General features: G+C 46.6%; 1 long non-coding RNA gene across 14 annotated transcripts in view; it reads left to right on the top strand.

The window, feature by feature from the left end:
* Nucleotides 1-4,837: 4,837 nt before the first annotated feature.
* The window catches only part of LOC124513484 (uncharacterized), a 41,129-nt gene continuing 18,607 nt past the window's right edge, over nt 4,838-27,359 (top strand). For 3 of the 14 annotated variants that reach the window (XR_006962410.1, XR_006962406.1, XR_006962400.1), the window contains exons 1-2: nt 4,839-6,808; nt 12,260-12,525. This is a non-coding gene — a long non-coding RNA (uncharacterized LOC124513484). The other 11 variants (XR_006962401.1, XR_006962397.1, XR_006962402.1 and 8 more) reach the window with 9 other exon arrangements.

Raw genomic sequence — 27,359 nt, 5'->3', positions numbered from 1 at the left:
TCCATGTTAATAATGACCAGTTGCACAATAAATGGTCTGTTTTCATACCTACTTCCGGTGTTCAATTTCATGTTCTATGAGGTCATAGACTCTACCTTGCACACGGACGGCTCCCCAGCGCGTAGTGCAGATCTAGCAAGAGGCAGATCCTCAGTGTCTGTTGGATGGGTGCCTGGATGGATGGAGGGTGGGTAGGTGACAAAGCATTGGGTAAAGGTAGAGAAGGACAAAAGACAGTAGACCCAAAATATGAGTCGTGTGGAAGGGAACGTCAGGGCGGGAGGGGCGTGTATAATCAAGCTCAGATCCGCAGTGACGACCAGGGTCAGAGTTAGGAGCAGAAAGTCAAGGGCGATGCTTCTGTACCCATGAGGGTCCCAGCTGAGCCTCGTCAGGAATGTGCCCCTCCAGGAAGGGCTCGGAAAGCAGAGCACGATTTTTGCTTTGGCGTGCTGTGGTTAGCGCTACGTGGCAGCATCTCGGGTGGGTTTCATTTTGTTCCCCGAAAGCCAAAATAATTTAATCTGAAAGCCAGCCTGCTGGAGGTGATAATTAGAAGACAAGGGTTACAGAAATAGAAATAACAGCGTCTACACTTGGAGCCTCATGTTAGCGCCTGTCATTGAGCTAGCCTCACTGATACTGGACAGAAACCTAAACATTTTTCCGTGCCATCCACGTTTTAAAAAGGTGCGTCATTTTTCCTTCGGGAGTCTCAACTTGGCTCCTGGCATTGTAGTTCCTGAGGCTTCCAATCGCTGAGGACGCTTTCCTTGCTGCTCTCCAAAGATCTAAGCTGTTCGTCTGCTGCCTAGTTGCAAATAGCTGGGCAGTTTTGCAGGAAAACCAAATTCTTAAGCTGAAAAGAACATCTGCTCTGTGTCTGATCACTAGAGATACCTCCAGCTTTTCTAGCAAGTTGTAACATGTGTACTGACAGCCCTCAGGCATATTTTGGCACATTAAGGAAATCTACAGTCAATAAATATGTTATTAGACGTGTCTCCAGTGCCCTATTCAAGGACCCTCACGTGCTTCACTCACTGTGAGATGCTTGTTTATAAAGTTGTAGCTGTGCCCTTGCCAGGTAGCTATGCAAACGAGAGCGGGTCCACAGGACGCAATTAAGCCTTGTCTTGTCCTCGGTGACTGCGGGGGGGAGCTGGGGATGTCCTCCATAACAGCACTTTCTGGCACTTAAAAAACATGCTCACAAAATCCGAAGAGAAGAGAATACTTTTTAAAGGGCCCCACGTCAAGGAACCAGTGACCAGATCTCCATCTGTTTCATATCAAATGTGTTTATTATCTTTGCATCTCATTCCACAGCTCTGCATAGTCGGTTAGCAAATATCTTTTGGGATCTTAACTTATGCTTAAGAACATGATTTTATAAGTGTAATTGGATGTTTGCTCTCACGCAGAGACGGTGGTCTCTTTTTCTTCACTTTGACTCTGTGCTTTATCGAAACTGTGGGAGAGTGCCCGTGGGCTCCATTCATTCAACACTCAGGGTTTTTTTTGTTGTTGTTGTTTGCTCGTTTTTTGGGTCCCCCACCCCCCCCAAGGATGTCCCAAACCCTACCTCAGAAGTTGAGCGGAAACAAGATAGTAAGTAAATATATAAGTGAAGTAATTGTGGGTTGTGAAAGGTGCAAGAAGGGAAATAAACAAGGGAGCCAGTAACTGTCAAGGACAACCCTTCGGACTGGGTGGTCCAAAAAAGGCTCTTGGGGCAAAAGAATTAGGAGCTGAGACCTGAAGGGAAGAACAAGCTGTTCAAAGAGAAATTAGGCGATGGGCACCCAGGCAGAGGAAATGGTGACTGTAAAGGCTTTGAAACAGTCCAGGACTTGGCCTATTTGAGGGAGAGAAAGCAAGCCAGCATGGCTGGAGAGGACAGAGAGAGGGAAAGTGGCATGAAATGCAGCTGGAGAGAGGCCAGAGTCGGTCAGGCAAAGCCCCGTGGGAAATGTTCAGGGTTTCAGATTTTATTCCAGAAGCGACCAGAAAGCCAGGAGACAATGCCATGCGTGGATTTGCATTTCGTGAGGATTAGGCTGGCTAATCTGTGCAGAAGAGTAGGGAGAGAGGGGAAGGGGAGGGGTGAGGCTGGAAGGGAGATGGCTGCATCAGCTGAGGTGAGAGGTGTGTCGTGGGAGGTGGGGAGAGGAGGGTGGGATGGAGAGGTTTGGGGGGTGGGCTTGACAAGCCCCCCTGGCTGGAGGGGACAAGGGACAGGAAGACTCAGAGACCCGCTGGCGATCTGACCCGAGCGACAGGGGGGTGCCAGTGTTACTTACAGGGAAGGGGCGGTCTCAGGGGAGAAATGGCTGCTTTGTGGAAAGGTGGGGACTGGAAATCCATTGTGAATGTACAAACCGGGAGACCTGTCTCTCAGCTCTGGGTAGAAATGAAGAAGCCTCTTGGCAGTAAATCTCTCGAAACGACAAAGTTTGGGGCGCCTGAGCCTGGGTGGCTCAGTTGGTTGAGCGTCCGACTCCTGGTTTCAGCTCACGTCATGATCTCATCGTGTGTGGGTTTGAGCCCCGGGTCAGGCTCTGCGCTGACAGCATGGAACCTGCTTGGGATTCTCGCTCTCTCCCTCTCTCTGCCCCTCCCCTGCTTGTGCTCTCTCTCTCTCTCAAAAATAAATAAATAACAACAACAACAAAAGAAAGGGTAAGGTTTATCATTTATCGTTATAACTTTAGAAGTAATGACACATTTGGAAGAATGGGCAGTGGAGCTCGAGACAACTCAAGCTGGGGAGATGAGAGATGGCTCCAGAGTTGACAATAAATCCAGCGAGTGGCAGAGTGCATAGAAATACGCAACCAGGAATCTTCTCCCCCGCAACTTCTCGTTGGATCAGACTTCATTTCTGTGCTGGACTAAAACCGCTAGGTGAGGAGTGGGTGAGGGGAGAACAAGAGCTGCTTGTGCTGAGAAGCGTGGCGGAAACATCCGGAAAGGAGGATGAGAATCATGACGTAGACAGAAAGAAGTACTCGGAGCTTGAAAGGCATGCCTAGGGGATGATATAATCGACGTATTTTAATAGTGTCCTTTGAGTTTCAGTGAGTGGAACTCCTTTTTAAAAAAGGTTTATTTATTTATTTTGATAGAGAGTGAGTGCGAGCAGGGGGAGGGGCAGAGAGAGAGGGAGAGAGAGAATCCCAAGCAGGCTCTGCACGGTCCTTGCAGAGCCTGATGCGAGGCTTGAACTCACGAACCCCGGGAGATCGTGACCTGAGCTGAAATCAAGAGCTGGATGCTTAACCGACTGAGGCGACCCGGAACCCATTTTTTAATACGGCAACCCTACAAATGCTTTTCTCTGAAAACCACGGATGAGAAAACGTGAACCAAGGCATCTGTTAACATTTCTTCAGCTGCGTCTCTGTGTTCCTATTAATTTTCAGCAGATTCTGTTTGTTTTTCCACCAGCCTGCCTATTTCCGAGTACACGCAGTCCCACTCTTTACTTGGCTTATCTCCTTTTCTGTTTGCTTATCTCCTTGTCTTTTCTGGATGGTGCTTTTAAGAAGCACAATATTTGGATCATGGGGGAGCAGCCTGCCAGGCAAAAATGCATCATCTGGAAGTTCTCACTGGCACCCGACTTGCAAGGATCGACTGTCCCTCTGGGTTTCTGGTTTGCGTATCTACGGTCTCAGAGCTGTGCAAGGGGAAAGTCTTTCACTTCGGATAGAAGAAGCCTAAGTTCTGGAGTTGGAGAGGCCTGAGTTGGTCCCTTAGTTCTGTTGCTTTCTATTTTGTGACTTCAGGCTTGTGACCTAATGGGTCCCAACCCAATGTTTTCACCTGTAAAATGGGTAGTGATATATGCAAGTTGCCGGGTTGTGGAGTTTAGGCGGCATGACTTAGGTGAACTGAGGTGAAGTTCTTATCGTGGTATGTGCTTCATGCTGGTAACCCCAAGCAGCCCGTCATATCGTTATTGCTAAACTTCCAACAAAATGGTCGTCGGTGTGATGGAAAACAAACACTGTGGGTGGCCTGTAAAAGCTGTTGACAGGCATTACGGGGCGGGGGAGGGTGCCGGGGTGCTGGGTGGGGTTTCTCTGTCACCGTCCAACAAAGTCTGAAAACTGGAAGCCTTGTCGTGTGTTGAACTCATCCATCGGTGAAACTGGCTAACACATTTGAACTGAACAATTCAACTTAAAAAAGGGAGACAGGGGCTCAGTCGGGTGAAGCGTCCGACTTCAGCTCAGGTCACGATCTCGTGGTTCGTGAGCCCCCTATCAGGCTCCGTGCTGACAGCTTAGACCCTGGAGCCTGCTTTGATTCTGTGTCTTCCTCTCTCTGCCCCTCTCCCGCTCAAACTCTCTCTCTCTCTCTCTCTCTCTCTCTCTCTCTCAAAAATAGATAAACATTAGAAAACAAAAACAAAAATGAGAAATTTTCCCATGCAACGTGGGTCACAAGCAGCTCTTGAGACATCAGAGCTGGTGACGTGGGATCCCCACCATTCCAGACGGTGACTGTCAGCTGTGACTTGGAAGCAGCTGATGCTGTGATAGGGGGCGCCCTTTTCAGTTCCCAATTGTGCCTTCTCAGCTTTCGGCCCCTCTTAGACAGACTGGTCTTAGATCTTATATGGACTCTTGATTAGCTTGTATAACCTTGGACAAATTTCTTTCACTCTTCTAGTCTCAATTTTTCCCACCTGTAAAATGGAGACGGTAATAATGCTTACCCCAGAAGGTCCTTTTTTTTTTTTTTGAAGTTTATTTATTTATTGAGAGAGAGAGAGAGAATCCCAAGCACGCTCCCCACTGTCAGTGCAGAGCACGATGCAGGGCTCGAGCTCATGAAATGTGAGCTCATGACCTGAGCCGAAATCAAGAGTGGGATGCTCAGCAGACGGAGCCACCTGGGTGCCCACCAGAAGGTTCTTTTGAGTAGTACATCCCATCAGCAAAAAGTCTTTCCACAGTGCTTGGCATACCGAAAGCACTCAGGGCTAGCTATCGTCGTCATCAGAACGCTTTGAGAATTTGTGGGCTTCTAATGGAAATACACGCTTCGACGGACACTGACGGAAGTTAAACCGTGGGTAAGACAGACTTATGTCACAGGGACGTAGTATTTTTGAAAAATGCCACGGAGATTTCCTTTTGCATATACTCTTGTACTTCATTTGCTCCCCACTCTCCTTTCAGGGATAAGCTTTGTGGGTAGATATCCTCTGTTATCTCCATCCTCTACTCGTCCCCATCCTGAAGCTGACTGACTGGGTGATATCAATGGACTCTCTTGCCTCTGGGGTCTAGGTAGGTTTGGCCAATGGGATGCTCCAGTTGGGCATCCAAAGAAGGAAGATAAAGATGCTGGTATGTATTCCTCTGGCTGGCTCCTTCCCTAAGGGTTTCGCTTGACCTGCTAGGACCCTACCGGAAAGTCACTGGTTCTCTCTCCACACTTTCTCCTTCAGGATGTCATAGACCTTCCCTCAGGTCATCAGGCCTTGGGTCTAGGTAATGACTACACTGTTCCCCTATACCTCTCCCATACCTTTGCAACACCACTTTGATTTATTCTACGAGGTAAGTCACTGGTTGACGTAGCTTCTGCTGTCTCGGAGAAAATTAGAATCCTTACAGCAGAAAGCGAAGAAAATGGAGTCATTTCTAGGGTCCTAATTTCAAGATGGCACCTTGCCTCCACGGCAATGGAGAAATCAAGCTTTGTGAAGAAAGAAAAGAGCTTTCTGCATTTCTCGGGGTCTCCTTTAACATGGAAAGAGTGAGGCTAGATCAAAAGAAAGCCAAAGTGCGGAATGGCAGAGGAAAAGATTTATGGGCGATTTCCACCAGCCAGGAAGAGGAAGTAGAAAATGTTGCTACAAGAGACAGGAGGGCAGTTTCGAGACGGTAGAACCTGGGTGTGGTCCACAGCTTGGTCACTGAGAAGCGGCTGCCTCTTCCCCTCAAGCCTCCCCTTTCCCCAACCCACCAGGCGTAAGCAAAATTGGGGTGATGAGGTGTTAGGAACCCTCACAGAAAACCACAGATGGTTTGAGGGGCACTCAGCACTTCTCGGCTCACCCCCTGCCCTGTGCTTTCCTGCTGTGCCTACCATGGTCCGCAGGTGGTAATACAGCCAGCGTAGAGGGGTCCCGGAGGCCCAGAGTTTCTGTCTGCCCTGCTGAGAGGACGCCAAGGAGTAAGAGTAGCTGTGTCCTGCCACCAGCCTGTGGTCAGAGCAAGGAAGAGAGAGGCGACAAAGCACCCGGACCTGGGGATCTGAGGGACCCCCAGGGACCCGAGGTGTCAGCAGCAGATGCCAGCTGGACACCCACAAAGGACAGTGAGATCTGCTACACGTACGGGAACACCAGCCCAGGACGTCCAGGGACGAGACCAGCTGGTAGCCGAGAACACCAAGGACTCGACCGAAAGGGTGTGTCGGCTTCCCTCTGCACCCAGATACCATGTTGGAGGGAGGAGGAGCGGCCAGTGGCCCCTGGAGAGAAGGAAGAAACTGCCTTTGAAGTGGCAGAGTATTTCCCCAAATGAGGCTGAGTTTACCTCAAAGTGAAAGGTTTCAAACAGGAGTAGAACAAGTTACTCTCGACTGACAAACTTGTTTTCTCTCTGCCATCGAGGAGGAACGGGAGCTCCAGAGTAAGAGAGTGGGGATGACCCACAATGAGCTTCATTTTTTCACGCCTCCGAATGTGTCGTGTACATTTTGATGCCCCGTCCTTGACTTCCTCAGAAGACTGACCCTTTACATGGGACCTTGGTGTCAGAGGTGCTGAGTCACGTGAGGGATGGTGAGTGCATTTAATCTACTACAATTGACTTTTCCTTATTAAGTCATCTCAATGTAATAACATTCAAGGAAAATAATACAGGGAAATATCCATATCCCCTCTACCTTATGGTGAAGACGTTCACTTTTTTTTTTTTATGGCTTCTTTTTTAAAAAAAATTTTTTTTTCAACGTTTTTTATTTATTTTTGGGACAGAGAGAGACAGCATGAACAGGGGAGGGGCAGAGAGAGAGGGAGACACAGAATCGGAAACAGGCTCCAGGCTCCGAGCCATCAGCCCAGAGCCTTGACGCGGGGCTCGAACTCACGGACCGCCAGATCGTGACCTGGCTGAAGTCGGACGCTTAACCGACTGCGCCACCCAGGCGCCCCTTTTTATGGCTTCTTTATCCATGTTGTTAAAATATCAGCTAACAGATTGACCGAACCCCGCGTATAAGAGAGCCAGTGCTGTTGACCGCCAGAACTTGTCTCCGGTGACGTAAAGGGAGAGAGGTGAGCTGGTTACCTGACATTGTCATATGGCGTCCAGCTTTTGCTTACTTGGGAGACCTTCCAACTAGCGAAGTGGGGCATTCTTAGGATGGTGTCCAGATTCAACCGTGTTGATAGAATTTCACACTTGATTTCCTGCTCCTTAGCCTTTGCCCTTGTACAAAATCCCAGGACTCGTGGGCATCCCTCTCCGTCCTTTCTCTGGCATCCTAGACCCTGATTCTGGGGCTCTGGCCTCCTTTGGAATGTTGACATTATGATGTCCATGTTAGAAGGTTGTGGGTGGAGTCCCCAAGCCTGTTTAAACAGGCTTCCGTCCTACAGAAGGGATTTTAGCTCTGCTTACCCCTGCCTGTTTTCTCCCTTTTGTGTTCTAATGCACGTGCCATTTTAAGGAGGCGTTTTACTTGGGTCGGGGAGTGCGTTGCGAAGCAAAATACATCCCCCTGTTCTTATGGGTATCTCCCTGATCGGGAAGCGGGTGCTGTTCTAAACAATTGCCTATTCATGTACCTCCATGGGCTTGGAACTCTAAAGAGGCACGGATCTGCCCACATCCATGAGCAGGGGAGACGCCTATTTATTTCAGCAAGATGGCGGACCAGGGTTGATGTGGACATGATATTATGGATTGGGAAGCTTGTTTGTGAGAGGTGAAAGCAGCTGATATTTTGAGATGTCCTTTGGTTGTCTGTGTAAATACTCCCAAGGGTGTCTTCTCAGCAATCCCCACGGTTGGCAGAAAAGCCTCGGGTGATGACAGCTTTGGGGTCACTTGAGAAGTATTCAGCACAAGATGATGCATCTGTGGGCTTTTCAACCATGAAGGAAAGGGGGCTTCTTAGCTGAATCCCAGGGAAAAAAAGCCACACCCAGGCTTTTTGGTTCCCGACGCCTACCGTATCAGTATTCCTGGCATTGACAGATGTGAAATCACAGCAACTGAATAAAATGGGAAAAATCAGACCATGACAAATCAGCTTGGCATTATTTCTAACTTCTGTCAGGATTTCCTCTTCGACCCATGAAGAATTGAGAATCACTAAGTTTCCAAACATACAAGGGTAGTCCTAACTGTTTTTTGTTTTGGTGGGGTGGGGGCTGGGGGTTGTAGGTAGGGCAGAATTGAGTTCTTATCTTCTTGTCTTGTGGTCAGACGATAGAGTCCATATGCTTTATCAATGCTTTGATATTATTTGAGATGCCCTTTATGGCCCAGCATGTGCTCAGTTTTTGGAAGTATTCCCTGTAAATTTGAAAGGAACGCAGATTATCTAGGAGTTGAGATAAAGTTCTAAACATGTGGATTTTATAAAGTATCTTACTCATGCTATTCAAATATCCAACATCATTATCAATCTTTTGATCACGTGGTCAATCATGTTGTAACAGACGAATGTTAAAATCATACTTTAGGAAATTCAATTTTTCCTAAGTCTATTATGATATCACTTTTACTTTACTTTACTTTTACTTCATATGAAATCACGCTTTCGTACATCCATCAAATATTGACAGTTTCATATGGCTCAACCTAATATTTTGAGGCTACGTTGCTGACGTTTGCTGTCTCTGGTTTCTTATATTTTTCTAATTTATTATGTGATAACCTTCCTTGTCCTTACATAACATCCTTTAAAGTTTCTTCCACCTGACATTTATATGGTAAGAACATCTTTATTTCGATCAGAACTTTTCTAGTGTAATCCATGTATCTGTATACTGATGAAGTTCTATTTGGATTAATGTTTGCCATGTTCTTTTTTCTATTTATTATACTTTTTCTTTGCTCTCTGCCCCTTTCCCCTGCCTTGTTTTTGACATTTTAGTTAAGAAAATTTTCTTCAACCTGATTATTCCCTGCCTCTAAGTCTTTGGAATTCTAAGTCTATATATTCTACTTCTATAGTAGTCTTACCAACAGACTCAACTCTGATGACTTCATTTTTTTCCAGGGAAACCCTTGGACTCCCGGGCGTGTCCAGGAGTCGAAATATCCCACACATGGATAAACACACCAGTTTCTCCAGAAACCAGGACGCTTTTATTTGGTCACTTGTCAGCCACACACATATATTGGTGGAAAGGAACATAAAACATCCCTGAGTTTAGTGGAGATCCAAGACCACTGAGGTCCGTCTCCTCTGGTGATGGAATTTAATAAACTGAGCTCTGTCTTTCTCTCTTTTTTTTTTTTTTTTGAACGTTTATTTATTTTTGGGACAGAGAGAGACAGAGCATGAACGGGGGAGGGGCAGAGAGAGAAGGAGACACAGAATCGGAAACAGGCTCCAGGCTCTGAGCCATCCGCCCAGAGCCTGACGCGGGGCTCGAACTCACGGACCGCGAGATCGTGACCTGGCTGAAGTCTGACGCTCAACCGACTGCGCCACCCAGGCGCCCCTCTGTCTTTCTCTTATACTCTCCTCCGTGGCTCTTGCCTGGTCTCTCTTTCCTGTCCCCAAAACTCTGTGCCAGGAAAGACTAGAACTTGTGTGCGGAATTGCTACGATGTAGCGGTTAAGAGTGTGACTCTGGGGAGCCCGGGGTGGCACCGTTGGGTAAATGTCCCACTCTTGATCTCAGCTCAGGTCCTGATCTCACAGTTCCTGAGTTCGAGCTCCGCATCGAGTTCTGCAGCGATGGCCTGGGGGCCGCTTGGGATTCTGTCTCTCCTTCTCTCTGCCCCTCCCCTGCTTGTGTGCCCCTCCCCTGTCTCTCTTTCTCTCTCTCAAAACAAACTTAAACAGAAATTAAAAAAAAAGAATGTGGCTCTCTTGCTTGATGGCGTGGAGCTAATACTCTCCATCTGAATGGCTCTGGGGAAGTGACTTAACCTTTCTGTGCCTTGAGTTCTCATCTACAAAAGAGGGATCGTAATGCTTCCTGTTTTGTGCCCCTGTGAAGTTTCAATAAGCTCAAGGCGCTGAAGGAGGTAGAAAAACACGAGTAAGATGTTCAGTAAATATGAACTGACATCCCCGGATCAAAATCTCCGTTTTCTTTAATTTGAAAGGATGACAAGTTGAAAGACGCTCGTCATAGGTGATTGAGTAACAAGAGGTCACAAAACAATAAGCGTAATGTAATTTCATGTTGTAAAAATAGTATCTATATTTACACATGCAAAAGAGATACATAGAATTTCCTAGATTATGGGTTATTTATATCCTCCTTTGTGCTTTCTAATTTCTCTAAAATGAACATATATTCTGTGTAATAGACTACACTTGAAACATGCCTTGAGTACGCCTGTTTATATTTTGTTCTGTGCAGTGTTTAAATTAGTGAGTTACAACACAGAGACTGTATACACGCGAGAAGACCACCCTTTGATGTGGTCATTTTGATAGGGTTCAGGTTGTGGGGAGACAGCCAAATTAGATGGGTAATCTCAGAGAGCTTTAGAAATTGGAGGGGCGCCTGGGTGGCTCAGTTGGTTAAGCGGCCGACTTCGGCTCAGGTCCTGATCTCGCGGTGCGCGAGTTCGAGCCCCGCGTCGGGCTCTGGGCGGACAGCTTGGGGCCCGGAGCCCCCCTCGGATTCTGTGTCTCCCCCTCTCTCAGGCCCTCCCCATGCTCATGCCCTGTCTCTGTCTCTCTGTCTCTCAATAATAAATAACCGTTATGGGGCGCCTGGGTGGCGCAGTCGGTTAAGCGTCCGACTTCAGCCAGGTCACGATCTCGCGGTCCGTGAGTTCGAGCCCCGCGTCGGGCTCTGGGCTGATGGCTCAGAGCCTGGAGCCTGTTTCCGATTCTGTGTCTCCCTTTCTCTCTGCCCCTCCCCCGTTCATGCTCTGTCTCTCTCTGTCGCAAAAATAAATAAACATTGAAAAAAAAATTAAAAAAAAAATAAATAACCGTTAGAAATTGGAAACTGAGGCGCAGAAACTGAAGCAGTCAGCCCTGGTTGGGGGAACGGAAAGGTCATGCGCTGCAGCTCGAGACGAGAGTCATGAGGTGCCGTGCAGGTGAGTGAGTGACTACAGAAGCTGGCCCCAAAACAAGGGCCGTGAGGCAGTACAGCAAAAACAAGGTCACACACGGCCCCGCCGAGGGGGGAACAGAGAGAAGTTGCCCGAGCTCCTGATGGCTCCCCAGGCTTCAGTACCCGCGCCCCGGGGCTGGGGGTCATGTTTCACAGGTGGCAAGCAATGCCCGTGGGTGGACACCCTCAAATCCTTTCCCCACTTTGTGAGCTAGCTGGAGCGAGTTTCTGTTTCTTGCCACCGGATGCCCCGGGGGTTTCCACTGGCTGCTTACCAGGGAGCACCTGCACCCATCATGCAGCCATTATGCATCCACCCAAGCACCCATTATGATCAGCCACTCCTCCGATGTACCCGGCTGTTGATATTTGAAGGTTTCCGCCCCGTTCTCCGGTCGCAGAGTGAGGGAGAAGGGCCTCACCGGGTTAGCTCTAGGGCGGCTCTGGCTTCCGGCAGGTACCAAATAACCACTGGCCTCAGCCCATCACCATAATCACAGCATCTGAAGACACTAGAGCATCTCATCAGGAAGCTCAGCCTTTCAGAAAGATGCAAAGTCAGGACATGACCCTCTGGGACAGGGCGCGAAGGCTCCGAACAGTGAAACAACGAGACCAGGCCTGGTCCGTGTCATTTTACTTCATCTCCAACTGTCCGCATCAGGCTGTTGAAACAACCCAAGAGACCTAAGCCTGCTGCACCGGGTGGTGGTGACTCCCTCTGATGTCGCTTAAAACCCTGGGGTTAGAAGACGGTTTTTTTTTTTTTTTTTTTTCTAAATACAGAGGAGGAAGTTTTCAGTTAATGATGGAACCGGACCTAGAATTTCGGTGTCTTAATTCCAAATTCACCATTTCAGCTACGCATAGGAAGGCCACCCGCGTCCCCTTCCCTCCCCCACCCCCCAGTGCGCCCTGGTGCTTTGAGGCCATGCTTATCTGGCACCATATTTCTTTCTCTCCCCAAAGATGCTCCATCCGTGGAGAGGTTCCGAACTGGAGCTTTGTGGGACTCCAGCCCTCTTCAGGGAGGAACAGGCAGAAGGATGCTGGAGGAGACACCGCTTTCCCACGGGACACCGTGTGCTAAGAGACTACGGAAGGACCCCCCGACAAGAGGTATACAGAGCAGCCGTTGCTCAACTGGGGAAGCAGCTACGAGTGCGGGGTCTACAAGAGTGCACACATCCGTCCCGCGAGATGATGCCCTCTGCCCGTGGGCTGGTCCTACAAGCGTAAGTTGGGGATCATTGGTTCTTGTCTTGGTAGAGAAGTGAATTCTGATTTAAACACAAAGCATTAGGCATGACACAACTTCATGTAATTCACAAACTCAAGAGTCGTAATTATGTGGACAGAGAAAGGCTGATATTTGCCTCCATCCTCTTTATTTTTAAAAAGAGAGAGAACAGGGGCACCTGGGGCTCAGTCAGTTAAGCGTCCGACTCTTGACTTTGGCTCAGGTCATGATCTCAAGGTTTGTGAGACAGAGCCCCACGTCGGGCTCTGTGATGACAGTGCAAAGCCTCCTTGGGATTCTCTCTCTCCCTCTCTCTCTGCCCCTCCCCTACTCACATTCTCTCCCTCTTTCTCTCAAAATAAATAAATAAACAAACAAACAAAAAAAGAGAGAGAGAGATTGGGCCCCTGGGTGGCTCAGTCGGTTAAGCATCCAACTCTAGATTTTGGCACATGTCAGGATCTCATGGTTGGTGAGTTCGAGCCCCACATTGGGCTCTGCGCTGACAGTATGGAACCTGCATGGGATTCTCTCTCTCTCTCTCTCTCTCTCTTCCTGTCTGTCTTCCCCCACTCATGCTCTCTCTCTCTCAAAATAAATAAATGAATAAATAAATAAATATTAAAAAAAGAGAATAAAGAGAATGAGAGACGCTTAAACTAAAAGAGTAAATTTTTCTTCTACTTAAAAAATAGCTCCTTGTATAAGATGATCAATATGGAGATTCAATATTATTACTCCCTATGCATTAAAACGGGTTTCCCAAGTAGTACTTCTTGAAAGAAACTATTAGCTCCAATGGAAATGACTTTACCTATGTAGAGAAAAGAATCCTCATGAATTTCTTAGCTCGTATACTTCTCTAGATGCCTAGACAACCTCATTCACTGTGTTTAGTCATTCAACCAAAGCATATTGAATGCGAGCGTTGCAGCGGGCTTTGCACCAAGTCCAAAATAGCGGGGTTTCTTTCATTATGTAATAGAACAAGTCTGGGACGTCTCCGTGTGATAAGGCAACAGAGAACCAGACAAGTAGACAATCTGGGGAAAGAATAAAAACACCCAGGGATCCCGGCGAATGTCTTCATACTGAAAAGGTTTGGGGAGATCTGGAAGTATCACAGGCAACTGCTGAGTGATTTTTCTTCTAACTGATCTTATCCAGAAGGGAAAAGGGGAACCTACCTTTAATGGGCGTCTGCGTGAAACAGTCACAGTATTGGATCACACACACACGCACACTTCTATATGTGCAGATATTGATAACATGCATACATACCAGATGATACACAGTATGCATGGGTGTATCCATAATATAATATTTTGAAAAATGTAATAATTGAAAGTGTAATTAATTACATAGTTATTTAAAACGCACTTATTGCGAAAACTTGTGATGTATGACTTGCCTGTTTGAATAATGAGGAGTTGGAGATCAGAGTCACTAGTGTAAAGTCGTACATAAGAGGAGGAATGAGGATTTGTGCCAAAGTCTACTGAATTCCAGAATCCACTATTTTTTTCCATGTATGTTGATATCCAGAGAATAAGTCAATTAGAAACCTTAAAACTCAAATTTTATTTTAATAGATGCCATCATTTCCTAGGCATGTGACCTTGAGAGGATTCCTTAAGCTCTCTGGGCTTCATCTGACCATTTGTAAGATGCGATCAAAGCAATCTCACGGACGAATAGGAAAAGAAGATGTGGTATACAGACACCATGGAATATTACTCGGTGACCAAAAAGAATAAAGTCTTGCCATTTGCAACAACGTGGATGGAACTAGAGTGTATTATGCTAAGCAAAATAAGTCAATCAGAGAAAGATAAATATCATATGATATCCACTCATATGTGGAATTTAAGAAACAAAACAGATAAACATCAGGGGACTAGAAGGAAAAACAAAATGAGATAAAAACAGAGAGAGGCAAACCATAAGAGACTCTTAAATACAGAGAATAAACTGAGAGTCGCTGGAGCGGAGATGGGTGGGGGGGAGGGTTAAATGGGTGATGCATTAAGGAGGACACTTGTTGGGATGAGCACTGGGTGTCATATGTAAGTGATGAATCACTAAATTCTGCTCCTGAAACCAATAGTACACTATATGTTAACTAAGTTGAATCCAAATTAGAAAAACAAAATGGTTGCTGAAAAATTCAATGAAATAAGTCAAAGTACTCAGTCAAGTGTAGAAAGCAACACACAAAATGGCGTTGTAAAAGTACGATGCAAAGGAAAGGACCCGCCATCGTATTTTTATGGTTGTGCAAGAAAACCAAAGACAATTACCTAAATGTAGCCAGTGGGGTGAACAAGATCAAAAAGAACGACAAAACGTTTTTTATCGCAACTTAAAGAAAATACAAATGAGAAAGGTTTTTTTCTTTTGTTTAGAACAGTGACACGTTGATAACTGTCGAAGCTGAGTGCTTGGGTACAAGGGATTCTTACTACTTTTATGGATAAAATTTCCATTTTAGCAAAAATATAACAAATACTTTCTTGCTTGACTATTCAAGAGTGGATAGGTTGGTGGATTCGGTGGCCAGAATGCCTGGTTTGGAATCTTGTCTCTGACACTAACTAGCTGTGTGACCTCAAGCACGTTACTTGACCACTCTGTGCCTCGATGGCCTCATCCATAGAATGAGGCTAGTATAGTACCTACATCATAGGCTTGTACAGAGAATTAACTAAGTTGATATTTGTTAAGTACTTAGTAAATTACGTGTAAGTACTTGGTAACATAAAAATCTTCTGGGTTCGGAATAACAGGGAAAGTGAGGCTCAGGTCAAGCGACCTACTCAGAGTCCCAGACTTAGGAAGGGTCTGCGCTTGGGTTTGATTCTGGGTCGGTCTGACTCCAAAAGCTTGGCTTCATGCGCCGCGCTGTCTCCCAGCAGGGACCTACTGTAATTCATCCAGGTCCGAATTTGGTAAATGATACTGTATTTACCCTGGTATTGAAGGGTGTGTCCGAGGTCTGGAAGGTCGCTGGGCAAATCTGTTTGCACTAGGGGACCCCCTAGACTTTCTGGAAGGGCTTTGAAGGAGGTCAGAATTCCAAGGTGCTAGTCGAGTCCACTTCACTCTGCACAGATCCCGTAAAAGCTACTCACGTCCATGATGCTTCCCCTGTTCCGGGCATTGTTCTAAGTGTTTTATGCATCGTGCGTTGGAAGCGCAGATATTTATCTGGATTCCCTCAGATGGCCCATGAGCCCGTCCTACACGTATGAAAAAGTGCTGATCTCACCTGATGTCCGAAGGACAAATGAACACGGAAGAGGGTTACAGTTTGCCCTTGTTCCTTAAGGAAGACTTTTTTTTTTTTAATTTTTTTTCAACGTTTTTTATTTATTTTTGGGACAGAGAGAGACAGAGCATGAACGGGGGAGGGGCAGAGAGAGGGGGAGACACAGAATCGGAAACAGGCTCCAGGCTCCGAGCCGTCAGCCCAGAGCCCGACGCGGGGCTCGAACTCACGGACCGCGAGATCGTGACCTGGCTGAAGTCGGACGCTTAACCGACTGCGCCATCCAGGCGCCCCAAGGAAGACGTTTTAAAAGCTTAGCTGCTTTGATACAGAGGGAAGTACTCATAAAAAGAAGAACGAGGACACATATATTATCCAAGGATCTTTCACCCTTTCGGTTTAACCAAAGTACATTTCCAGGGTTCAAAGCTCAATGGCCAAATGCCACATGCTATGACATTTTTTAAAAAGTTTATTTATTTTGAGAGACAGAGAGAGAGAGTGAGTGTACAAGCAGAGGAGGAGCAGAGAGAGAGGGAGAGAGAGGATCCCAAGCAGGCTTTGCACTGGCAGCCCACAGCCCAACATGGGGCTCAAACCCATGAACTCAGAGAGCATGACCTGAGCTGAAACCAAGAGCAGGACGCTCGAGTGACCGAACCACCCAGGCGCCCCAGCCGCACCGTGACGTTTTGATGAACGCGGTGGACTTGTGTGGAAGCCTCGATTTGGATTTTACGACCCTCTCCAATCTGGTGGCCCGTCCCCTGTGACCACGGGGAGGGGAAAAAATCCGAGCATCAGCACCGTGCCTCACATGCATACATCCCTTCCTTCACAAGAGAGACCCTTGGGCATTTTCCCATGTGATCTCCTCCACAATTCTGTGTGGGATCTATAGTAACCTCCCTTCCAAACACGGGAGAAACTGAAGTCAGGGAGCCGACGGGAGCGCGTGACATGACATGAGTCAGGGAGCTCATGTTATCGCTGCATAACTGGTTAGTGGTGAGTCCAGGATAGGAGCCCAGGTCCTCTGTGCCATTGGGGACACTTGCGTTCTATCCTACTGTTGCTGATAAAACATTAACAAGCCTCTGCTAGAAAACTTTGCTGACTTTATCACAGAATACCATGGGGTGGGGGTTTATAAACAATTATTTCTTTCTGGAGGCTAGGAAGTCCAAGATCAAGGCACCGGCAGATTCGGTGACTAGTGAGGGACACTTTTCGGGTCCTAGCGGGTTGTCTTTTTGCTGTATCCTCACACAACAGAGGGGGCAAAGGAGACCCGTGTGGTCTTTTTTTTTTTTTTTTTTTTGCAAAGCACTAATCCCTTTCACGAGGGCTCAACCCTCATGTCCTCACCGCCTCCCAAAGGACCCCACCTCCTAATACCGTCACCTGGGGCATTAGGATCTCCTATATAAATCGGGGGAGGGAAGCACAGTCTACAGCACTGATGGTCATCGAAACAGCCACAGCATGATATTGAAACTATGAACTCACAAGGCAGTGCCCCCTAAAAGTTTAATTCACGAACTTATTTTAGAAACAGGAATCCTAGATCCTTAGGGGATTATACATAGCTTTTGCAAAGCTGCTCAGGGGTATGGTTTAAGAACAGATTTTTCCAGGTGTTGGGGCCACGCCGAAACACTGCCAAGCTGTATCATCTGAGAATTCTTGGGCTAGTCAAATATACGAGGGAGAGCCTGCTGATTTTTCGAGTCCGTTAAGATGACATTGCAAGAAGAAGTTAATAAGCATCTTTCATATACAGTGACATTTTGTGAGAGTTATGTAAAAATAGTGACTATAAATGATTACGGGGAAGACAGCTTATTAGCGGAAAGGTTCCTTTTTTCACGTAATCACCAATGATTGTAACTTGGGGGGAAGCCAGCGTGGCATCTCCTAACCTTCCTTTGTCATTGAGCATCTCTCTCTGGGGGGGGCACCCACCGACTTTGTGAGGTAGCGAACGGCCAGCTGGGTCTCCATGTTACACACGACGATTTCTTCCTAGCAAGGAGCTCAAGAGGTGGACAGTCATCCACAGCTAAGATATATTCGGCGTTGGATTTTCTTTCCTTCCAAGAACAGCAGGCAGCTACGAGAATGTTCCGGAAAGAACCATAGAGGGAGGGAGCCCGGGGTGGATTGCCGGAGAGGATAGGCGACTCTCACGTGGTAGGCTGGTGAATACTGACAGCCCCATGCTCCTGAGGGAGGTCTAACAAGTCTAGAGCCCGGCTCTGATCCCCAGCCTTTCCCAACAGTGAGAATGTCGCTTCGAGGTCCGCTCCAGACTGCTCTCTGGGGCTTTCTTCTCCGGGTACTAATAACTAGGTGAGGGAGAGACACAACAACCAGTGTCTTCTCTCCCAGTGATCTTGTGGTTCGTTTCTCCCACCTAACCCATTCATTCCTCCCCCTCAACATACTCTTGGAATTACTGTATTTTTCTCTGCGTGTTTATGCTGATTACATATTTGTTGGTCTTGTCTCCTATACACCCTCTTTAGAGGGTGGGGATGGGCCCCTTCTCCACTATCCATTATCTGGGGTGTTCTCCTTGCAGGACTTGGTGCCCGGAGGGGGTGCGGTAAATGCGTGTTTACCAGCTGCTCAATTTCCGCCCCCCCCCCCCCCAAACCCGTGCCCTGGCTCCTGCCCTGGGAGCTGGTCTCCCCAAACCTTCGATGGAGTCTGGTCAGGGTAGTCCGGGTCAATGCCATTCACAGGTAATACGTTTCTCCTATGGCTGAAGCACGGGGAGAGGCTCTTGAAGAAAGTAGGACGTAATCGGTGCTTTGCAGAGCCTTTCCAGCCAGAGAATTAGTGCAACAGTTTGAAGCCTTGCTCTTAACACACTCTGGTGGGTCCGATTAGTCGTGAAAGGTGTACCAGTGATTTGTTGCTAATGAGAAAGTACTGAGTGGGGAGCGTTTATTTTTAAAAGTAAATGTGAGTGGATCCAGGCTTATTGTTATAATAACCCTTCATCATTTTTCCCGCCTTATTTATGAGTGTGAAACTTCGGAGCGTGAAACTTGTTTTTTTTTTTTTCCTGAGGCACATGCCTCACATGCGACCAGCTGACCAGCTCTGACCCCACGTGTGGAAGCTTATCTGAATGCAAGTCATTAGGGTAACGTTGTCACAGATACCGTCTAATTATTGGGAGGGGGAGGGAATTCTGATGGGGAAGGAAAGGGAGTGGGTGAAGTGTGGTAGGACAGATCCAAGTTGGGTCTTAGAAGGCAGCCACCATTTGGGCAGATAGCTCTGGGGTGCAGGGGTCGCCCAGCGGTAAGATTTAGGCATAGTTGTCAAAGAGGGAAGTCTTGAAAGTGTTCGGGGTCCTATAAGTGGTCCAGCAGGGAAGATGGAGAGAAGGGTCGAGACTAAGTTGGCGAAAATCTTGAAGGGTTACCAATGGAAGACGGAGGTGTTTATGCTGTATGTAGTGGAGTATCGTCCACGTTTTTCAAATCTGACACATTAACATGTCTATTTCTGTGTGCCGGGCACATAGACTAGTTCTTAAAGCATCCTGGAAGGGTTTAGACATAATCTGCGTAGTGGTTAAGAGTCCTGGCTCTAGAGCCAGTTAATCTGGGTTCCAAAACTGGCTCTGTCACTTATTAACTGTAGACCTGGTTCACCGTGCCTCAGTTTCTTCATCCGTAAAATGGGGATAAGAAACGTGTCTCTTTCACGGATTTGTTACTAAGCATTAAATGGATTAAAATGTAAGTGCTAAATATTGAGTGGGTTAAAATATAACTTAGCCCGGAATAAGCACTCAGAACCTGCCAGCTGCCCATAGGATTATTGTTATTATTACCTTCGCTGAGTAACTAGGTGGGTGTTCTCTGGTTATTTCCTGATGACCTGGGTGAAAATGGGACACATCTTAACGAATCAACCATATTTCTTGAGTGATCCCTGTGTTATGTCCCCCTGTGCTCTGAGGGATATAGAGAAGGGAGCGGTTCACACAACCCTCAAGAACGTTCCAATCCAACGAGGGGGGAAAAAAAAAAGACCAAGCATGGAAACACCGATCAACAGCAAAGCAAAGCTGTGCCAGTGTTCTAGATAGCACAACCCTGTGCCAGACGGAGTATGTGATGGCACGCTTCTCCAAGGGTTTGGAGGGGAGGTGATGGCATGTAGGTTGGAGTGCATTGGGCCATCTGTAAGGATTGAGCAACAATTTGACCAGGGGACTTTAGCTTGGGTAGGAATTAGGTATCTGGGGAACAGGAAGGGGTGCGTCTGATACCTTTCTGGGTGTTTATTTGCCACTTTCACGCTGTTTCAGTTAGGCATTGGTTGGTGGGTTAAGGTGTTCTCTAAATTTTCTCAAGCTCCACGTGTCTATACTTCGTTATCTTTCGGGCATTTTCCCAGTCCCCACTGTGGGGCTCTGTGTGCTTGTGCACTCAAGAAATGATCCTTCTGATCCTTCTCCACTTTTATAAATTGTAAATACGTCCATCGGGTTTATCTCTTAGAGGCCAATTAACTTGCATATACACGGGCGCCTGGGTGGCTCAGTCGGTTGAGCGTCCGACTTTGGCTCAGGTCACGATCTCCCTGTTTGTGAGTTCGATCCCTGCATCAGGCTCGCTGCTGTCAGCACGGAGCCTGCTTTGGATCCTTTGTCCCACTTTCCCTCTGCGCCTCTTTCTCTCTCAAAAATAAAAACAGGCATTCAAAAAATCTGCACATACAGATCTTTGCATATGTTCTGGTTCTGAGAAACACTTTCTGTGCATCGGTCAGTGGCCACTGGTGAGCAAATCCCCATTCACTCTGCCATCTGCTTTTTTTAAAAAAAAATCCCTGAAAAGCTTTGGAAAAGAAACTCCACTGACTTGGCCAAAAGAGGGGGAGGAACGGGGGAACGGAGCCAAGAAGGGGATGCCACTCGCTCAGTTTTCTCAATAACAGAGACCAGGAAGCCAAATATAAGAGAAATGGAGCTCAGGAATACTTGAGATGAAATGTGATCGTCAACAAAACATTACATTCAATCTTTGCTATTTGTTGCTCATCAATGTTCTTATTCGTACTCGTTCTAATTTCCTCCGAAGGGGACAAGTGACACGGAGGGAGGGACTGTCCAGCATGTGAGACAGGCGGCCTTAAGCGTGTGTAAATGTCTGCTAGGAGCCTAGGCCAGTAGAAGCAGGGGGAGCAGAGTACAGACAAGGACAGAGAGGGTCATCAAGATGGCAGCCGACAGCAATGGGAAGGAATCAGATGGAGAAGATTCCATGAGCAAGCATCTCTGGGGATTCATTCAACAGTGCTGAGTCTTTCAGTGACCAAAGGCCCCCGGCAGAGGAAAAACATTAAGATATTTGGGAGAGGGGCGCCTGGGTGGCTCAGTCGGTTAAGCATCTGACTCTTGATCTCAGTTCAGGTCATGATCTCATGGTTCGTGAATCTGAGCCCCGAGTCTGTGTCTGTGCTGAATGCAAAGCATGGTTGGAATTCTCTCTCTCTCCCTCTCTCTCTCTCTCTCTCTCCCCCTCCCCCCTCTCTGTCTCTAAAAATAAATAAATAAACACACACACAAAAGATATTTTTGGGAAATAGCAATTAGTGGTTCAAGAATCAGGGGAATGAGTGGGAGAGAACTTTGAATAAAGCAGATTGCCCTCCATAATTTGGGTGGGCCTCATCTAATCAGTTGAAGGCCTGAATAGAACCAAAGGCTGACCTTCCCGGAGCAAGAGGGAACTCTGCCAGCAGATGGACTTTGAGCTTCATCTGCAACCTTGGCTCTTCCCGGTTCACCAGCAGACTGTTTTAGGACTTGAACTGGACTCTCCAAGCCTCCACAAGTCTGTGAGCCAATTCTTTAAAATAAATCAGTCTCGGGGCGCCTGGGCAGCTCAGTTGGTTAAGCGTCTGACTCTTGATTTCCGACTCAGATCATGATCTCACGGTTCATGATTTCGAGTCCTTTATTGGGCTCTGCACTGACAGCACAAAGCCTGCTTGGGATTCTCTCTCCCTCTCTCCCTGCCCCTCCCCTGCTCATACTTTCTCTCTTTCTCTCAAAATAAAGAAATAAACTTTAAAATGTATATACACATACTCCTTAGGACCCAGGGCAGGGCTTTTGCGAGCCTAAAACTTGAATCACTCACTGCCTTCTGGTCGGTGTGAAGTTTCTAATGGAACCTTACAGGAGACCTCACAGAGGCTCAAGTAACCGGGCTCACTGCCTCACTGGGCTGTGCTGTACAAAACGCAGCTGGCCTTCAAGGCTGAGAAAACACAGCCTCGGGTCCTTGCCAGCTTGGGCTGGCTGGAATCGGGGCGACCCGATCCTTCTGAGCCCTTACGTTTCAGTGGAAGGAGAGGTGATGTTTCTTTCCATCGCAGGTGCCTGGAGGTTCAGCTGGGGAGTCCATTAACCTATCCACAGCCTGCCCAAGAGGTTCTCTGCTTTCCTGTTCCTTCTCAGCATTTCCTGGCAGCAGACCCCCCTTAGTCCAGCCCATCTGGGTTTATACAGGGGACCTGGACAGTGCAGGGGGCAAGGAAGTGAATTCAGGGCCCATGACATAGCAGAGGGGCTAGTGGATTGAGGAATGGCACGACTCTCCCCTATTAATCCCACCCCCTGCTTAGGACGGAGAAGTAGAAGGTCTACAATCAGGAGGCAATTTTCTCACGATTCCTTTTCTGTCTTTTGGCGGCTTGAATGGCAGGACTGTAAAACCAGAGCAAGGTTTTCCAGTTGCTTTGGGCAACAGAGTGAGTCCCCACTGTCACATGCCTGAATTCTCCACTTCTTGCAATTGTGGTCAGCTGCTTGACAGCCGGAAGCTAAGAAAGGTGGGGGGAGCGTAAAAACCCACCACCCAGCTGGCTTCGGGCTCCTTTGAACGTTGGAAAAAGAAAGGAGGAAGGGAAGCATAGTTTCTTCTTCTTCTTCTTCTTCTGTGGTTTTCTTTCAAGGGCATCAGTGATGTAACTGTCGATAAATGTGAACGATCTTTTAAATATTCAGCACACCAAAAGTTATACACCCCAAGGAGTGTTTACACATATCGAGCCCTATCGATGTAGCCATCTTGACCACACGCGTGTTCTAAGTCTTTGCTGCAGTGTTGGTCTCTTCTGCAGGCGAGTCCTTGCCCTCAGAAGCCCAGGCTTTCATCCCAGAGGAAGCAGATGAAAATGAATCGTATTGCGTACATCAATAACCGTAAATGGGCTACACATCAAGATTAAAAAAAATATGGCTGGATTACAGAGTAAAACCCAACTATAAGCTGAGAAAAGAGATATGTTTAAAACAAAGTGACTCATAGAGATTGACCGTAAAGAATGGGAGAAGGCATGCCAGGCAAATATAAGTTAAAAGAAAATGTGAATCTTCACTTAGTGTCAGACAATATTAAAGCCAAGGCAAAGAGCATTAAAGGAAACAAAGAAGGGTACGTTACATTTTTAAAGAGAACCACATTTATGGTGTAACAAATATGTTCCACGGTCCATGGGGCCAGGAAGATTCTTTTTCTTTCTGCTTTCCTTTTTCATCCAGTACGTTGGTGAAAAAAAAATAGTGTTTATTTTTTTTGAAGATTTTATTTTTAAGTAATCTCTACATCCAACGTGGGGCTTGAACTCACAACCCCAAGATCAAGTGTCACATGCTCTACCTACCAGCTGAGCCAGCCAGCACCCCCCACCCCCGCAACCAAATTAGTGCTTATTGAAGTATTTTAAAAATCAGGTGATTTCAAATTAAAAGAACACTCCTTATTTCCAGTTTCTCTTGTAAAATCAGAAAATCCAGCAATAGTGGGCCTGAATGTTTATGTCACATCTGTTAGCCAGGCAGGAGTTGGCAAGCTACATCCCGCAGACCAAGTCCAGCCCACCCCTCAAAGAAATCCACACCAAAGACATTTATGCCAAGACACATAATATAAGGCCAGTATAGGAAAATCAATTATATTTCCATGTAGTACCAACAGATAATTAGAAAATACATTTTTTCAAGATAATATTTTTATGTTAGCATCAAAAACGTAAAAAAAAATACGAATGTATCTAACCAAGATGTTAATATCTTTACATAGAAAACTACAAAAACTCTGTTGTATTAGTTTCCTAGGGCTCGCATTACAGATGACCAAAAACTGGGTGGCCTAGAACACATTATGCTTGTTAAGAAACAAAATTTAGTCCCCTGCATGAAGACTCTTTCAGCCTGGGTTCCATGAAAGCATTAATCCCTACAGAAAATGCTCTCAGTACAGATTTACGACCATGCTACATGCAAAGGAGAAAAGTTAATTCATCACCTCCAGCAGATGCTTCCGGGTATCAGGGCTTAATTCCCTGCGGGATACCTGGTTGAGAAGGGTTATACGGTGGGAAGTCGAGAAGAGGGTGGACATCCTGCCCTGTCCCCCAGCCTGGCCTTTGACCCGACCATCATGACAGTAATTTATTTCCAGGTACTAGAGAGTGAGTTCTCAACACCCAAGAAGTATTCGTGCCATAAGGCATAGTTGTGTACTTAAGAGATTCTTTTTGTCTCTCTTCTTTCTCCTCAGAGACTCTTTGAGACATTGGCTCTGCTTGGATTTCCTTTTCTCCATCCGATAGCACTCACTTCTGCCACGGGATAATGTTTTCTATTTAGGAATCACAGTTGAAGAAGTGTTAAGCCACTTAGGTTTCCAGGAACTGTTGTTCGAAAACTTCAGATGAAGGCTAAGCTACAAAGAGAATCACAAGTGGGCTAAGTGTTTGCAGAGTAGATGTCCGTAGCAGATTGCTCGTGTCTGGGCATTTATGGACTTAGGTAAGGATGAATAGTCCCTTTTCGTTCACCCCACTCTTCCTTAGTCCCATTGCTTAGGTCAGTAACGGACGATGTAGTTGGGGAGCAGCCTAGAGACTAAATCTACTCTTACCATATGTTCTGCATGGCTCTAAAACACTAAGAGGTTTTAATCACAGTATAAGCTAGTGGTAACTGGTTATACGAGACCCACACAGTGGGGTCTTGGTATAGATTGGCTCTGTGATGAACGCGAGCAGACCAACACAGCACAAGAGACCAGAAGAAGGAGGCCAGGCTGCTGGACACACGGAAGGAGGGTCTCCTTTCTCTGGAGGGTGACCCAGTGAGACATAAGACTCCTTCAGTATTAATAGTCGGTAGGTATGCATGACAGAGAATGTCCTAGATCTTCATCACCTAAAAAAAGAAGATAAGCCGTCATTTCCATGGAGTTCTGGACTGTGTTAACGTTAAAGCATCCCACAAATGTCAGTCAGTGTTATGCAGATTGGGTACCTACCCATCTGTGTTCCTCTGCTAATGCCTAGTGAAGGTCCTAACTCACTTCTAAGAGGCTTATGTACCCACAAGGCTCTGGACATTAAATATATAATAGTGGGTTGGCTGTGACTCATTCCCATGACGATCCTTTTAATTTGTCGGCCAAGATCTATGTGTGGAATGGGGATAATGTTTCAGAAAGAGCCTTATGCTGATGCAGGCTCGGCATGAAGGAAGGCAGGTGCTTGTTTCTGGCAGTTGTAGGAGGCATGAATCCAGAATGGATTTGCATCTTATCTTTGTGTGTATCATTTAATATTTATTGAGACCTTCCTAGGTTCTGGGGAATATGAAAACAAATATAAGCTGAGCCCCGGCTTCTCACCGGCCAGTCAGTGTTAAGGCTCTATTTCCAAGTCACATCTACGATTTTTCTTTTCTTTTTCTCTTGTTAAAAGATTTTATATTCAAGTAATCTCTGTGCCCAACATGGGGCTCGAAACTACAACCCCAAGATCAAGAGTTGCACACTCTACTGGCTAAGCCAGCCAGGCTCCCTTAAATGCCGGGTTTTTACACTGTAGAACCTTGACTGTGAATTTCTATTTTCAGGAGAAAAGAGAAGGCAGATTCTCTTCCGTGATACCCCCTCATTTGTTCTCTGTATCATCTTCATTTGCCCATGTAGGACATACAACTCAAGGGTGCTTCACTCTGGAGCCCTGGAAGTGATCTTCAGGACATGATCAGATGATCTTCAGAGGGTGTAGCTTGAGTGGGGGTGTATGGGAGTGTTAACAACGGTAATAGGAGTGTCTCTTTTGGAGTCAGCAGGACGCCGAGGGCTCTGATTGCTGGGACCTCCCAGATAAGCCAAGAGGGCCACACCAGGAAGGTAGTCTAAGTCAATTTGGGAGGAACAGAAGGTTTCTGATCTTTTCTATTCTGCCTCTGTCTCGAACCCCCGACCCTCCTGTGTTCTGGCAGAAGATTGTACCAGCCTGAGAGGTGAGACCAAGAACCACTGTAAACCCACTTAGACCATAATTTACTTTCAGAATCGGTTGATGGCATCAGTCCATGCTTCAGGAATTGTGAGGGAAGGTGTCTCAACCAGAAAACCCCTAAAGGCGCTAAGATCGTACATAACACCCTTGTGTTGAAGGGCAATCGAAGAAGTGTTGGAATTACATTTTTTTCCTTTTCCTCTTCAGGGTTTTAAAGACTGGACTTACCCAGATAGAGTTTTGTTGTGTTTTTTTCTTCTGTTTTTTTTTTGTTTTGTTTTGTTTTGTTTTTATGTTTTTTGGTTTTGTTTTTAGAAACGGAGAGAGACCAAAAACTTACTACGTGACCTTGTATAAATTGCTTAATCCCACTAAACTTTTGTAAAGTTTTCTCAGTTTTGAGGTCAATAATGGTAGCTTCCCAAAGAGTTTTTGAAAGGGTTTTATGAGGAAGTCTACGTAAGGCCTAGAACGTAGCAAAAACGTGAACGGGGTGTCTGCGTGGCTCAGTCAGTTCAGCGTCTGACTTCGGCTCAGGTCATGATCTCAGTCTGTGGGCTCGAGCCCCACGTCAGGATCTCTGCTGACAGCTCGGAGCCTGGAGCCTGCTTCGGATTCTCTGTCTCCCTCTCTCTCTCTCTGCCCCTCCCCTGCTCGGACTCTGTTTCTTTCTCTCTCAAAAATAAGTAAACATTGAGAGAAATTTTTTAAAAAAGTGATCAATGCTGAACTCTTATGAGGGTTTCTTTTCAAAGAGAATCTTTATCAATTGATTGTGATTCTTTGATCCTGCACCCTTCACCCTGTTTAAAACATCTTATTGACTAGATTTCAATTTCAAACCTTTTAATCTCCTTTAAGGGCAGTTGAGTATAAAACATGGTTACAAGGGCAGCTGGGTGGCTCAGTCGGTTGAGCAACCGACTTCAGTTCAGGTCAAGATCTCATGGTTTGTGGGTTTGAGCCCCACGTGGGGCTCTGTGCTGACAGCTCGGAGCCTGGAGCCTGCTTCGGATTCTGTGTCTCCTTCTCTCTCTGCCCCTCCCCCACTCATGCTTTCTCTCTCTCTCTCTCTCTCTCTCTCTTTCAAAACATAAACATTAAAAGAAAAAAAACCATGGTTAGAAAACTAAACTAGGATCTCTTCTGCACGAGCGCCATGTTCCGATAAACCAATCCAAACTGGACTGCTCCCCAATCAGGATGATGAGACAAGAGCT

Source organism: Lynx rufus, unplaced genomic scaffold, assembly GCF_022079265.1.
Source record: "Lynx rufus isolate CCGP_SWC_20201006 ecotype Redwood Valley unplaced genomic scaffold, mLynRuf1.p SCAF_18, whole genome shotgun sequence".
NCBI lineage: Eukaryota > Metazoa > Chordata > Mammalia > Carnivora > Felidae > Lynx > Lynx rufus.
The sequence above is the reverse complement of the archived record's forward strand: the minus strand, read 5'-3'. Positions and strand labels throughout refer to the sequence as shown.